The following is a 15,907-nucleotide window of genomic DNA, read 5'->3' as shown; positions in this document are numbered from 1 at the left end:
TTCAGTGGGGCGATAAAATGAGTACCAAGCATGCTTGGGAACTAAACACTAGGGGTGCAGCGTTGGGCTGACCACCCAACGGTAACATCTGCTCTAGCAGCCCAGAGTCCGAAGGTCAAGAAAACTGAGATGAGCTCAAAAAGCCTTGGCTTTCTATGCGCTCCCGTTTACTTTATCCCGAGATCTGGATTCGCGACAACTGGATCTGAATCTTCTTTTTTTGTTTCTGTAATAATTGTTTATGCGAAATATTATGCAAAAGTACTGTTACATAGACGCTGCATTTCCCAAGAACTTGAACATTATTGCAAGGATTTCTGAAGAATATAAAGGTTGCGAGGTGCTATGTTGCATAAAAAACATAATCTTAATATCTTAAATAAAGAAACAAAAAAAGATTAATTTTTGTTAAATCTCTCTTAATCCATTCATCTTGAACTGCTCAAAATACTCTTATCTCTTGAATACATTTGCAGAAACATCCTTTTCAGCAGGACGTAGTTAATGTATTAACCAAACGTTAAATTCGTTAATTTCTCTTTAAAGATGATTAAAATAAGTCAATTTTTGTGTGCTGCTATTTATTTTAGCCCGGGAACTGGAATAATGACAGCAAGATATTACTTTATTTCATGTTCTAATGAAATAAACGAATAAAATTACAGTAATTTTTTGTTTTTGTTATAATAGTTTATCGAAAATATTATGTAAAAGTACTGTTACATGGATGCTGGAGTTCCCCAGAACTTGAAGATTATCGCAAGGGTTCCTTAAGAGTATAAAGTTTGCGAGGTGCTGCGTTTAATTAAAATAAATAAATAAATAATCCTAATATCCTATTAATCCCTTCATCTTGAATTGCTCAAAATACCTTTACTGCTCCTTTACTTTATCTCTTGAACCACAAATGAATACATTTGTAGAAACATTCTTTTTAGCGAGACGTAATTAATGGATAAACCTAACGTTAAAGTTCCTAAATTTCCCTTTAAAGATGGTTAAAATAAATCAATTTTCATTCGCTCCCGGTTAATTTTTCCCGGGAACTGGATTCATAACAGCCGGATATTATTTTTTCCATACTCAAATAGAAACAAATGAATAAAATTATGGTTACTTTTCGCTTCTGTAATAATAATTTAGAAAAAATATTAAGCAAAAGTACTATTACACGGACGCTGGAGTTCCCTAGAACTTGAAGATTACCACAAGGGTTCCTTAAAAGTATAAAGGTTGCGAGATGCTACGTTTAATAAAAGAAACGTAATCATGATATCTTAATTAAAGGAAAAAAAGATTAATTTTTGTTAAATCCCTTTCAATCTCATCATCTTGAACTCCTCAAAATACTTCCTTCATCTTATCTTTTGAACCACAAATGAATACATTTGCAGAAACATCCTTTTTAGCAAGACATAATTAATGTATTAACCAAACGTTAAAATTCCCAAATTTCTCTTTAAAGATGGTCAAAATAAATCAATTTTCAGGAGCTCCCGTTTATTTTATCCCGGGATTCATGACAGCCGGATATGAATCTCATATATTCTAACCTCCCGATGGCTTGATCATCGCTTTAAAATGCAGAGGTTTTTTGAATAACTGAAATGGAACATTAGATAAGATGTGCGGCCGATTTAAATGGAAGCTTAGTCGAAGTTAAAGTATTTTTGCAACCCACCATCAGAATCGTTCCAATTTTATGGGCGTGTAGGCAAAGTAATGAGGTAGTTATACTGGAGTAAAAATCATCTATTCATAGCAAAGCATAAATATTAATAAGCAATTTATAAATTTTTTTTATGTCGTCTGGCAACGCAGTTGTGATAGGCAGTTTTAGTTAGAGGCATAAGGATTGGATTAATAGTTTTAAAGATATCTGGGTTAAAATCCAATAAATAAAATTATTTATCAAAACAGAGTGAAATAAACAGACATTTGGATGCCAGTTTCGCCAAGTTGGCAGTTTAGAAGAATTTATGTCCTTCAAACGACGGTGATTTTAACTATAAAAGGTCATAAAAAATTTAAGAAGCCCTGGGCTGTTTAATTTTTTCGAAAAAGATTTTTCCTTTTAAAATGGTTTGAATTGAGCAGGACTAATTTTACTTAAAATACGAGTTAAACTTCTTTGAATCATGAAGGATCTTAAAACTATTTTTATAGCTAAACTTTTAAAACTTTCTTTAATGGGTTTAGTATGTACCTGATATGCGTTTAAAACTTTCAAATGGTTTTTGAGCTTTAAATAAATTTAGATTAAAAGTGGTAAATAAATTTTATAAACTTTAAACTTATGTATTAAAAATAATATTATATTTACTTCTGTCAGCTTTAGGAATATTTTTTGCGCTTAAAATTATAAAACTGAAATATAAATTATGCTCACCTCTAAACAGTTTTAAAAATAGTTATTTGAAAAAAAAAGAAACATTTCCACTGATTGATTGCCGGGAATTATACCGGGAATCATGAAAGTTTAAATTTTTATTTCAGACATCAGATAAATTTTTTACAAGGATATTAAAATTTAATTAAAAAAAAACATTATTGATGTATTTTTGTTTATTAGTCTTTGGTAAACACTTTAGATTAATAAAATGATTAGAGTGGTTTATAAAATCTGTATTAGGTGATTCCAAATGCATATTGTTATTGTTGTTGTAGTTCATTTATATCGCACTAGAGCTGCACAATGGGCTATTGGAGACGGTCTGGGAAACATCCCTAAGGATGATCCGAAGACATTCCAAATGCATATAATTTTCAAATTCGTAATAAATTTATGCCTGAGATGGTTTAATTGTTTTCTTAGCTAAGAGAAGGAAATAATAATTTAAGAATTCTGTAACAATATATGGTCACGATGATACTTGGTGAGAAAATGAAGTTTCGATAAAATATAGAAGCGAAATTAAATTTAGTAAAAGTATTCTATACCACTGGAGAAACTTTTTATTTCAAATTCTATTTCACCTTCATTGGTATTAAAAAATTAAAAACTTAGAGAAAAGGAGATTCAGGGAAACCCAGTGTAAACCATAAAAATTCAAATGACTAAAAAATATTTAAATTTTAAAATGTAAACTAATTATTGCACGATTTTTTCACCACTACCCAATCCTGCCATAATTTGTTTGTATTTGGTTTTTTGATTTATTTTTCAGCATTTAAAACCTTAGATTTACCTCAACTCTTCTTTCTATAAACTTTGAATTTTAAATTATTTATGTAGATCAAAGATAATTTGTCATGGCTGATTTCTGCAGCGTTATAGCTTCCTTTCAATGGGTAGCAGTGTCAAAATTTGAACAGATAGATATGACATACTGTGAAAATTATAATAGTTTTAAAAACACTTATTTAATGCACAATTTCATTAAGTACATAATGCTGACCTTTTTTTAAAAAAAGTTAACTTCAAAGCAAGAAAAACCTTAAGGATATATTTAATCCCTATGAACTTTCAGCTTTTAAAAATCTTTGGGAGATATACTTAATCCCTATGAGTTTATACTTAAACTCTAAAAATTTTTAGATTTTAACAATCTTTTATTATACCCTTTGCCCCTGAGAATTTTTGGCTTTCAAGCATTCTTAGGAATATCCTTAATCCCTGAGAAATTTTAGATTTTAAAAATCCTTGTATACTTATTCCCAAATGATTTTTAACTTTTAAAAATTCTTAAATATTAAAAACATCGTATATGGGAAAAATAACTTTATGTTTTGTTTTTGCTGAAAGAGGAACTTTTTTTACCTAATACCGCTTATAACTTTTTAAAAAATGCAGATAGAGATGATTTTTTTTCAATGTGTTTAGAATTATTTGAGTCTTTAATATAAGAATATTTAGACCATATTATATTTTTTCCATAGTTTTCATTAAAATGTGGATAATATGATTTCCTTAATAATAAACTATTTTCAGTTCAATTTATTATCTTTTCTGTAAATTAAGGGAAAACACGAAGCATTTAAAACAATAAATAGAATGTTTAAAATTAATAGAAAAAAGTTAGTATAAACAAAAATAAGCATTTTGTTTTAAAAAATAAATTTGAAAAAGTAGAATAATAGTTCTGTGTACTCCTGATAGCTCTGTGTAATCCACCCACCTCCTTAATTTGAAAAAATTTAACTCATATTTGAAAAATTATGGAATTTTTGAAAGTATGCTCGTCTACTCCTGAAAAGTCTTTTTTTTTCGAAAAATCCTAAAATATGTTTTATCTCTAGAATAGTTTTTTAGAATGGTTCAAAATATACATTGTGAGTAAAAATCTTAAAACATTAACAAAAACAGGAAAAGAAAAGAAAAAACATTTTGCCAAATTTTTGAACTATTTTCATGGAACTAATTACTTTTATACTTTTTAACATGCATATAAAACTAATGTAAAATTAATGCATTTATTTCTAATTATCTTTGCAAATAATTTCGTAAATTATTTCGTAAATAAAGTAAAAGCAGCATTACTTAACCGATTAAAAGCTTCATATAGAAAGCAGCATTGCTTTGATAAGTTAAATTAAAACATTATTTACGAATAAATTTGATTGCAGAATTTCAACTTTTCATATAAAATTTGAAAGATTTTTTTCTCTTTTCTACTAACGTAAAAAAAGAGTTTTAACTTATTTGAATGATGAAAGAGATTGCAACTGTTATCTTGTCAATAATACGTATGCGGAATCTTTTTATAAATATAATATGTTGCTGTTAAAACTGTTAAAAATATTTTTTTCTTGTACTTTAAATTATATTACAAGTTTGAAAATTTGATTAATTAAACCATTATCTGTACTTAAATTTATTTTAAGTAAATAATTAAATTTTTGGAAGCTATAATGTGAAGAAATATGTTAGTTAGAAATATTTAACGCTTAAATAAAAATACTTATCATTTTACGGTTTATAAAATAAGGATATAATTGAGGCTCAACAGAAGATTTTTTGACTAAACTACTATATTTTTCTTTGTAACAATACATTTTTTAAACAAAATTCAGGAAATTTTGTATATAAAGACGAGATAAAATATATAATGTATATGTTAAACTATCAATATATTTGAGATTCAAAAGATTTTGCAGACTTAACCATAATACTTTTCTTTATAGTAATAATATATTTTTTAAATAAGATTCTGAAACATTTTGTTTATTCAACTAGATGCATTATCAACAAATAAGAAAGAATTGATTCTTTCCATATCCTCTTTCTGGGAAATAAATCGAACATTCCACGTGTGTGGCCAAATGGAACGCAGAGGTTATGACTTCTGCAGCGGTTAGGATTATGGAAAACCAAAGCTTGTGTAGTTCCTTTGGGGCCCCTTTTAATAATGGCTTTTATCTGCTTTAGGGAAAGTGAAAGTAAATTTTCGAAACTTAGAGAAACAGTTCGGAAGTAACTAGGCATTTTTTTTGAGGATTTTTTAAGCCTATTAATCTGATAAGATACAAGGTATAATTCATAGTAGATATTGTCAACGATTACTGTAATTGAAATAAATCGATTGAAATTATGATCGATTTCTCATGAGAAAAACAAGCATAATTTAAGAAGTGCAATATTTCAGTAGAATGACTTATAGTGAGTTTTGATAATTTTTATGGAATACATTTATTTGTGTTGTATGTTTAAGTTGAGAGTAACAAATTTAGAAAAAGGATTTAAATCAATAGAAACAGTTGCCTTTCGTGATATAATTCTAATCAAGTGATTTATAACTTGATTCAAATCAAATTAACATGAAATGAATCGAGGATGGGAATCATTTTCAAGAAGGTGGTTTGAATCATAGAATCAATTCAGTGATTCGACGCATGATTTATAGTGAGCTTTAATAACTTATATATAAAACATATATTTGTGTTGCATGTTAAAGTTGAGTGTAAAAATTTTTTTAAAAAGGATACGAATCAATAGAAGCAGTTCCCTTTCTTGATTTAATTCTAATCAAGTGATTTGGAACTTAATTAGAATCAAATAACTTGAAACACATTTGTGATTCGAATCAGTTTCAAAAAGGTCGTATGAATCGAATCAATTCATGGATTTGACGCCTTGATTCAAATCATCGAATCAGTGCACAATTCTACTATGTATTTGCCTAAAATTGCCAAACGCAGCCGAATTAAAATTTTCTGCTTGATGGGTTGTTATTTCATAGCACCACAGATTCTTTGGAAATTATAATTCTTAATAAAAACTGGTCGATGAAAGCTGGTTTCAAAAATAAACAATTTTACTGGTTTCAGAAAATAATTAAAAGGAAATTTATCCCGTTATCTGTATAAGAAGCTTCAAATAAATTGAGAAAAAAAATATTTTTATTGTGAAAGCGAATTATTTTGAACTCATAAAAAAACTTGTTGAACAATTCTCCAGGTCACAGTGGGCCAGCATCCAATGTTTCGTGGCCAAAATTAGTATTTCGATAAAATTTGTTTCAAAATTTGGGTTTTTTTTATTTAGAGTTTTCATGTGCAGGTAAATTCAATTCATAGTTAAAATTTTAAAATACACTAAAAATACCAACAAAAAAAAAGCAAGATGGCGGCTAAAATAAGGCGAGCAAAAAAAATATATAGTGCGTTTAAATAATTAAATATAGCAATGAAAATAGAATAATTTTCGTAATTTTATATTAAAAATGAAAAGCAAATTATATTTCTGAAGTAATATTGCAGAATAACCCGAATTAATTATAAAATAAAGTGAAAACATGAAAAAAAACATAATTTTTGTTTTTCAGTATATTTAGTCCACCTTTGCAATATGGGCAAAATGGGGCAGGTTTTTTCGAAAGAAGAAACATCAAAGAAGACAACAAAAAAGTCTAGCTAATTAAATCGTGGAACTTTTTGGAGATAAGTTTCGAAAGTGAGTCAAACATTGTAAAATGTCAAATGATAAAATATAAACTACAAGTTTGTCAAGAGTATTAACTAATTCAACAAATTGAAAAATTGTACTATATTTTCAGACTAATTACTCTTATAAAAATGTAACAGAAAGGTGAAATTTATATATATATTTCTGAAATATAAATTTAAGAGTTATATTAAAAAAAAAATTTTTAAACATATTTTTCACTGCATTGCACTCTCGTCGGTCCAAAAAGTAAACTAAAATGTTTGGAATGATTATGAATACTTAATTTGGGCGATATTAAAGCTGACTAAACATGTTTTAGTTGAAATTTAATTTTTGACTTTTGGCCAAAATTCAAGGTCTTCTGGCCCACTGTGCAGGTGTGCCAACTATCTAGTTATTTAGTTTAAAGCAATTCCGACAGATGACACTGTAACTCTTTTTTATTGTTCGTTTCTCCGATTACAAGAAATTACGGCTGATGTAATTTCTTAAATATTGAAATTTTATATTCATTCGTAAAAGATATCGAAACATTTGAAAGCAAAATTTCCTTTAGTTTCCAATAATTTACTGGTTTTACTGACTGCAGCGCCATCAGCTGGGAAATTTTTTAATTAAAAAAAAAAACCAACCGAAAATATTTCTGCAAGAATTTGCTGCAACCGTTTTTTTTTCTGTTATAAAATTTTGAAGACCTTCAGCCTAATTTAAAACAACCTGTATGAATCCAATTAATAAAAATTAATTAAAAATTATCTACAATAATACAATGCTCAACTACGCATTTTCACTGAATTTCAATAATAATAAGAACAAAATATAATTCAAGTCTTAAAGATCTACAAAAACTCAAGTACACATTTTATTTTTAAAGTTTGATGGCTAAAGGAAATATTTTCGCTGAAATTGCATCGTGCTTTTTCCATAAAACAAGTAGTTTATCTCCAAAAGCATCATTAAGAGTGCAAAGGAAATTATTTAGAATACAAAAAAAAAAAAATACACGTACTAGTACAGAATGACATAGTTTTATTTATATTAGATATCGTTACTCATCTAAATATTAAATTATTTAGAGGTCATGAAGTTCATGGATTTTACTGACTGCAATGCAATCAGTCAGAAAATTTTATAATTAAAATAAAAAATCCCGCAAAATACATTTGTATATTATCACAAGAAATTGCTGCAAGATTTTTTTTAAATCTTAATATATTTTCTGCAATAAAATTTTAAAAACCGTCAGTCTAATTTAGATTATCCAATAAAAAAAAACTAATTAAAAAATTATCTATAATAATACAATTATTCACGACATGTGCTCGACTACATTTTAACTGAATTAAAATCAAATCACTTGAATTTCAATAACAATAAAAACAATTAAATTATAATTCAAGACTTAAAGATCTGCGAAAACCCAATTAGGCATCTTATTTCTAGAGTTTCATGTCTAAATGAAACATTTATGCTAAAACTGCATCTTGCTTTTTCCATAACACAAGTAATTTATCTCTAAAAATATCATTAAGAGCGCAAAAGGAAGTGATTTATTACATAAAAATTGCTGACATACCCATACTAGTAGAGAATGACATCTTTTTATTAATGATAGATATCGTTACTCGTCTAGACGTAGAATTATTTTGAGGTCGTAAAGCTCATGGGATTCTCGTCACTAAGTCTTCTAAACCTGTTGAACACAAAACGATAAGCTTTAGTTTGTGCATCTCTAATACCTGATTTTTTTATGGTAGACTATATTGTTTTGAAAATACTAGAGGGAAATAAAGATATCATTTTTTCTTATAGTTGTTTAATGTACTGACGGTGTTTTATAGTTTGTGTATTGAAATATGAGATTTTTGTTTTAAAAACAAAGATCTCACATCAGTAGCATTTTTTTTAACTCAATTTTTTTGATAGATATTATACCTTATTAATGATTTCGATCAAATAACAACTCTTCTAAGCCTGTTGAACACAAAACAATAAGCTTTAGTTTGTGCATCTATAATACATGATTTTTTTATGGTAGTCTATATTGTTTTAAAAATACTATAGAGAAATAAAGATATCATTTTTCTTATAGTTGTTTAACGTACTAAGTGTGTTTTATAATTTGTGTATTGAAATATGAGATTTTTGTTTTAAAACCAAAGATCTCACATAAGTCACATTTTTGGAAGTCAAATTTATTGATAGACATTATACTTTATTAATGATTTCGATCAAATAACAACTCTTCTAAACCTGCTGAACACAAAACGATAAGCTTTAGTTTGTGCATCTCTAATACCTGATTTTTTTATGGTAGACTATATTGTTTTGAAAATACTAGAGGGAAATAAAGATATCATTTTTTCTTATAGTTGTTTAATGTACTGACGGTGTTTTATAGTTTGTGTATTGAAATATGAGATTTTTGTTTTAAAAACAAAGATCTCACATCAGTAGCATTTTTTTTAAGTCAAGTTTCTTGATAGACATTATACTTTATTAATGATTTCGATCAAATAACTCTATTTTTTAACTTCTTTTGAATTGTTACTTCCTTAAAGCTATTATATAATAAAGAATTTTATGTATTAAAAAATCAGAGTGGTGATAGGTCAGGGGATAGAGCCCTCGCTAGAGATGAGGTCGGTCTTGCTTTTGGATAACAAGGTCCGCAGGATTTCCGTAAACCATTACTATATGATTGGAAAAATTTCTTAATTATTGGTTTAAATACCGTATACTTATTAACCAGAATTATGGATTTTTTTGGCATTACTCAACAAAACGGTAATTTCATCAGATTTTTATTCTCCATGCCAAAACTATGAACACAAAGTTTTTAATATTTTCAATTTAAAAGATAATGCCTTGAGAAATAAGATTAAAAATTGTATGATCTAAAACAAAACATTAAGTGCTTCATAGCAAGAATTACGTTTAAATACTATTGCAGTTTTTGGTTTAATGCCGATAAGAAATATCATAGACTTCACTTTATATCAGTTATCTTTAAAGGAATATTGTATATAATAAGAAATAAGTGTCATAAAAGTACAATGACTACACATAAAGTTGAAAAATATAATACTGTAAAAAGACAGTGAAGACAGCTCCTCGTAAAATAAATTTTAGGATTTCAAACAGGCGTCTTGGAATTTCTTTTCTATCGCTTTTTGACACAGCTAAAGAATATCATGTGTAATAAATCGCATATCTTTTTGAATTGCATGAACCGAAATCATTGAGTTGAAAGGTAGGAAGTCTGAAAATCTTTTTCATATAATTCATCAATTCGTATTTGGTTTTCAAAAGAAGTGATGGATTAGAAATACTGTATCTATTTCATTTTTTTAGATGATGTAACTGTCTACTGTAAATTAAAAAAGAAATTATATATATTTCAAGAATCGCATAGATGTTTTGAGTACAATGAACCGAAATTATTCGGTTGGAAAATAAGAAATTTGAAACTCTTTCTTTTACAATTCGTATGATTTTCATCAATTCTTATTTGGTTTTCAATTGAAATACTGTATCTATTTTATTTCGGATGATGTGTCTATCGAAAGTTTAAAAAAATGTATACATATATTAAATATCGCATAGATTTTTTCAGTTTAATAAACCGAAATTATTCGGTTGGAAGGTAAGAACTCTGTAAATCATTTTCACATAATTCATCAATTCGTATTTGGTTTTCAATCAAAATAATGTATCTATTTTATTGCGGATGATATGTCTATGGAAAGTTGTATATATATTTTGAAAATTTCATAGATTTTTTCAGTTGAATGAACCGAAATTATTCGGTGGGAGGGTAAAAACTCTGAAAATATTATTTTAATAAATTCACCAATTCATATTTGGTTTTCAAAAAAAGTTATAAACTGGAAATACTGTATCTATTTTGTTATAGTTATTTTGACCATAAACCCGAAGATTTGTATGTAAAAAGATAATAAAAAAACATTAAAAGTAATTTGACAGAAAGTATATAACTATTAAGAAAAATTCTTTTTTTTATGAATATGTTTTCTATTTTATGAGGCTTTATATAAGGCACTGTTAGAAATATAACATTTAGAGAAAATATACTTACTTCGGTGTCTTCAAGTATAAGTAAGCGCTTGCTATTATAAATATATCTCTAAAATACAGAGTGTTTCATAAAGTCCTCCCTTAATATGCATTTTTAGAATCCATTTTATAAATTAAAACAAAAATGTCTGGACATTGTGGATCGCAAATAAAAATTTAAGCTAGGAAAAAAGGAAATCCTTATCAAAGTTAGATAAATCCCAGTCTAAGATTACGAATGTAATAAACAACAAGACAGGTTTGATTACGGGAGGAAGCAGAGAGCAGCTGAAAGAGAGTTAATAGAAACACTTTGTAGCTTCAACCTACCTCCAAATAAACCTGATTTGATGTTTATTACACTTACCTTCCTTTACTTTAATTTACCAGATTTCGAGAGCTCTTTTGTCTTTCTTCGCCAAGGTATGAAATTGCGACCTCCAATATGAATCCTTTCTTATTTTTATTTTTGATAAGAATTCTGAATTCTAAGATAAGAATTCTTAGATAACTCGTCCTCCAGGAATATTCATTATGCTCTATTGTTGTATAAGTGAATATAATTGCGTTTTGTTTCAATCTTAGTGACACGTGGGAACTTAAAACGCAGAGGGTTGAGACATTGGAACGAGATTGTCGCGATGGCAGTGTCAACTAACACCCTCTATAACAGGGGGGGGGGGGCAACTNGCTCACGAGCCACATGCGGCTCTTTGAAGGATTATTTGTGGCTCTCGATAAATGTACCCTATTTCCCTTTTCATTTTCGCACTATTATATTTTAAAAAATTATTATTGTTCCGTATGTGTTTCAAAATGTCTTTTAAATTACTGACAACAAACATGAAAGACTAAGTGCAACGTTGTAACAAATTTCATTTTCGTCCTAGATAAGAATGATATGACTCATCGAAAACTGCGCAGACGAGCATAAACAGTAGCGTAATCGTTCGTAAATGACCGACTCCAGATCGATTAACACGATCTACCAATAATTTATTCTTTTTTTTTTCTAAGAAATTTCTAACAAATTTCAAAGAATTATCAAGATAAGTAAAATAAATGTGTTTAATTTTTAATGTTTAAATTCAATACACATATTTCGTACTTTTATTTATATGTTTTCAATAGATATAAATTCTGTAAAAAAAAGTTTTTAATACCTTTTTTGCATACCTTTCAAATACGTATTTCATTGCGGCTCCCGAAAAATTTCAAATTTTGAAAAATGGCTCGACTATTAAGGAGCTTGGCCACCCTTGCTATATAAGGAGATAGAAATGATTTTTGTTTCTTATGTAATTATATTGTTTCGAAAATCCTTAATTTTATTTTGCAATATTTAATATATGGTAAAAATTATAAAGTGTCTTTATTTAAGCTAAAAATAAATGTTTACTGTAAACCGTGTTCACTAAAATTTTTCATAAAATTAAAAAATAATAATAATAATAAAGCCATTTCTAAATAATTTAAATGAAACTTACTTTCAATTATTTTTTTTATTAAACCTTTCAAATAATCAGATAAATCCTGGCTTGATCTGTTAAAAATAATCCTTATAATTAGTTAGCAAGAATGCCCTTTATAATCTTCGTAAAAAATAATTTTGTTATCCCGTATTTAAGAAGCTTTAATTTTTTTAAATCCTGTTTTTAAACTCAAAAAAAATTTTCATTTAAACATTTTAAGAAGTGTAACTCCAAAAAAGTAAATTAAACTACAACTTTATCTTAATATTAAAATAGGTAAAAGAAATAAATACATATTTCAATATTTAAATAAATTGTTTATGATTCCCCTATGATAAAAATTTTATACAGTACAATAAAAAAAATTGTCAAATAGTAGTTTTATTTGAACTCACTGTTTACTTTAGTAATTGGAAATTCAAAAAGTCGGAAAGTAATTTATTTTAGAATATATATATATATATATCCATCTTTTTCATTTCCTTAACAATCAAGGAGTTTAAAACAGATTAGAAGAATATTGATAACCAAATCCCAAGGCGAATAATTAATAATAAATCCTTGATTAATTAAAAATAAAGAAAGAACAAATTTTTATTTATCTTAATTATGCATTATTAAATACAACGCGTATGATTTTATCTAATTTATGTACATTGGAAGAAAGAGCAAGAATAATCAGCTAGCGGATTAAAAATGAAGGAATGAAAGAAAATTAAATCTTAGAATCCAGAAATAAGTAAAATTGTGTTTGGATTATATTTGATTTTTTTTAATCATAATTAAACTTTTAGGAAAATATTAATGAGGTAATAAAAATAAATGCGGTTTTATTAAACTCCAAAGACATGAAAATCTTGGAAAGAAACGAAGCTTCATAAAAATAAAGTAAGCCTCATAAAACTAAAAGAAATAATCTTAGAAAAGGAGTACACGAAAATTAAAATTAAAGAAAGCCTAATGAAGCTTTGTTAAGCTTTTTATGAATTAATGGATATTTAAGTTGTCTTTTAGCTATTCAATTAGCGTCTGCGATCTTTATTAATTAGAATTCAAAGCATTGTTGTTTAAATTTTTAGAGTCTTAAAGATATTAGTAGTGGCTTAAATAGTCTTTATAAACTTTTCTTTTAAAGCAAGAATTCAGTTCGAAATTATTTTAAGCATGTTTAGTCCCAATAGAATACTAAATGATATCCGGTACGGTAAAAAAAGTAGACATTTTTTCCTTTAAGCAAGAAAAATGGTAATATATTATTTTAAATTTCTCCTACTTAATTTAGTTAATGTTCCCAAGAACAAAAACGAACATTAAACTATCACAAATTTTTTGTTATTGTCTAATGTAAGATGCAGGAAGTGCATAAAAATTTAAATAATAAAATTAATTGGCTAAATAATTTATCATGCATACAATAAATTGGCTAAATTTTTGTCTATTAGACAGTAAATACTATTGCTATACTTCATAAAGGCAGCATTAAAAACTAGAAAGCTAAAAATAGAGTTGTTTAATTGCAAGTAAGCTGCAAATTAAAAATATTCTTGATTTATTTATAATTATAGTTAGATTCACAAATATTTTCCCTTATAAGGTTTTTGTAATGATTTTGAATTTAAACGATATGCCTTTTAAGAACATGAAAGATTTTTCTAAAATCAGGATGCTAAACAATCTTCTATCTTTTAAACAGTTGAAATTCTAAGTACAGATTTGAGTTTTCCTTCGATAAAATCATTCAAGACTGCTCTTAAGCTATTGAGTTTGACTTCTGGGAATCATTCCATATTTTGAAAAGTTCTTATAAATTAGTTATTGACCTTTCATAACGTTTGGGAATCTTTTTTAATTTCTTGATTTTGCACATTTGGGGTTATCACATCTCTTTTTAATCTCCCTTCGTTTATTTTTCTAATCAAATTCATCCTTTTTCGCCAATTGGTTAAACCCTTTTTCATAGTTGCACCGAGTTTGTCTCGTGTTCTCATCTGCCATTTTGTGTTTCGGCCCTGAGGAATGTTCTTGCTTATAGAATTAAAACTACGGCATGTCTATTTTTGCGCATTATTGATATTTTTTGAATTTATTCAACTAATAGAAGTACACAGATTAATTTAAAAAAATATGAGTAGGAATTCAATTTGTCACAATCCAAAGAAACGCTTACTAAATAGCTTCATAAGCATGTTCTAAAGCCCTAAACATCAAATTCAAATGAAAAATCATAAACATTTTATTCAAGTTCATTAGCAATTAAGTGACAGAAGTTATGTGTGAAATATTTATGATCAAATGTCTATTCTAAGAGTGTGAAAATTGAGGTCTAAAATATCCTCTTTCAAACCGCATGAAGGTCTAATGTTTCTATAATCAAATATTTATAACCAAATATACATTCTAAGTTTGTGAGAATTGAGGTCCAAAATGTTCGTCTTTAAACCACATAAAGGTCTAATATGCTTATAACCAAACATTTATAACCTAATGTCTATTCTAAGACAGTAAGTATTGAGGTCTAAGATATTCTTTTTCAGACTGCATAAAGGTCTAATGTGATGAAATAATTTTACCTCGGGATTCCGCTTCGGCATACTTACGCTTATCTGATATGCCAGGTATATTCTTCAAAATAATTTTAAAATGAAAGAAAAAATAAGTAGTAATTGAGTATTCTTATGTATGACACGGCTATTACTACCAATATACCAATATTGAAAAAAAAACTCGAATGAGTTAAATTGCAATAAAACACTAACAAAATAACTACATGAACTTGCTCTACAATGCAAAACATAAAACTCAAATTTGCATAATTATTATTAATAAATTAATTGTAAAAAGGCGACTTTGCTACCAATGATTAACATGCATAAACAAACGCTAACAGAATAGCTGCATAAACTTGTTTTGCTATCAAAATTCCTTAATATTCCGCTCAAGTTCATTAACAATTGAGAAACAGAAGTTAGAAATATTTATATCATAACCTAGTTATTCACTTCTAAGTGTCAATTCTAAGAGCGTGAGAATTGAGATCTGAAATATCCTTCTTTAAACCGCATAAAGTTCTATGATGATAAATTAATTCTTCCTCAGGATTCCGCTTCGGGATACTTGCGTTAATCTAATATGTCAGATATGTCCTTCAAAATAGGTAGACCAGCGGTTAAACATCTGTCCTGAAGGTGGCGCGCGTGTTTCATGAGGTCAATTTGTAATCTTAAAATCAGATCGATCATTATATCTAAACAAACAACAAGGCAATCGTATAATGTTACGAGATAATTAGTGAATACATCTTTATTTGTATCATTTTACCGTAATGAATATTTTATAATATGAAGTTCTTTGCCATTAGCTACTTTTTTTTGTTTCTGTTTATTGTGCCTAATATTTCGATCTTAATTGGCGTGAAATTTTTGCGGACTTACGTTAAATTTATTAATTGAGTTTGCAATATTCTACATTAATT

General features: G+C 27.3%; 1 protein-coding gene across 2 annotated transcripts in view; it reads right to left on the bottom strand.

Annotated features, from left to right (window-relative positions):
• LOC107440916 (fibroblast growth factor receptor-like 1) overlaps window positions 1-15,907 on the bottom strand; it is a 311,107-nt gene that overhangs the window by 182,892 nt on the left and 112,308 nt on the right. The window contains exon 3 of one of the 2 annotated variants that reach the window (XM_071188120.1): window positions 8,463-8,579. The exons of the other annotated variant lie outside the window; for it this stretch is intronic. The gene's annotated coding sequence lies outside the window, so the exon portion shown is untranslated. The remainder of the gene's footprint in view (window positions 1-8,462; window positions 8,580-15,907) is intronic. 2 annotated transcript variants of the gene reach the window in all.

Source organism: Parasteatoda tepidariorum, chromosome X2 (genome assembly GCF_043381705.1).
Source record: "Parasteatoda tepidariorum isolate YZ-2023 chromosome X2, CAS_Ptep_4.0, whole genome shotgun sequence".
Classification (NCBI taxonomy): domain Eukaryota; kingdom Metazoa; phylum Arthropoda; class Arachnida; order Araneae; family Theridiidae; genus Parasteatoda; species Parasteatoda tepidariorum.
Note: the sequence above shows the minus strand (reverse complement) of the source record. Positions and strands in the feature narration are given on the sequence as shown.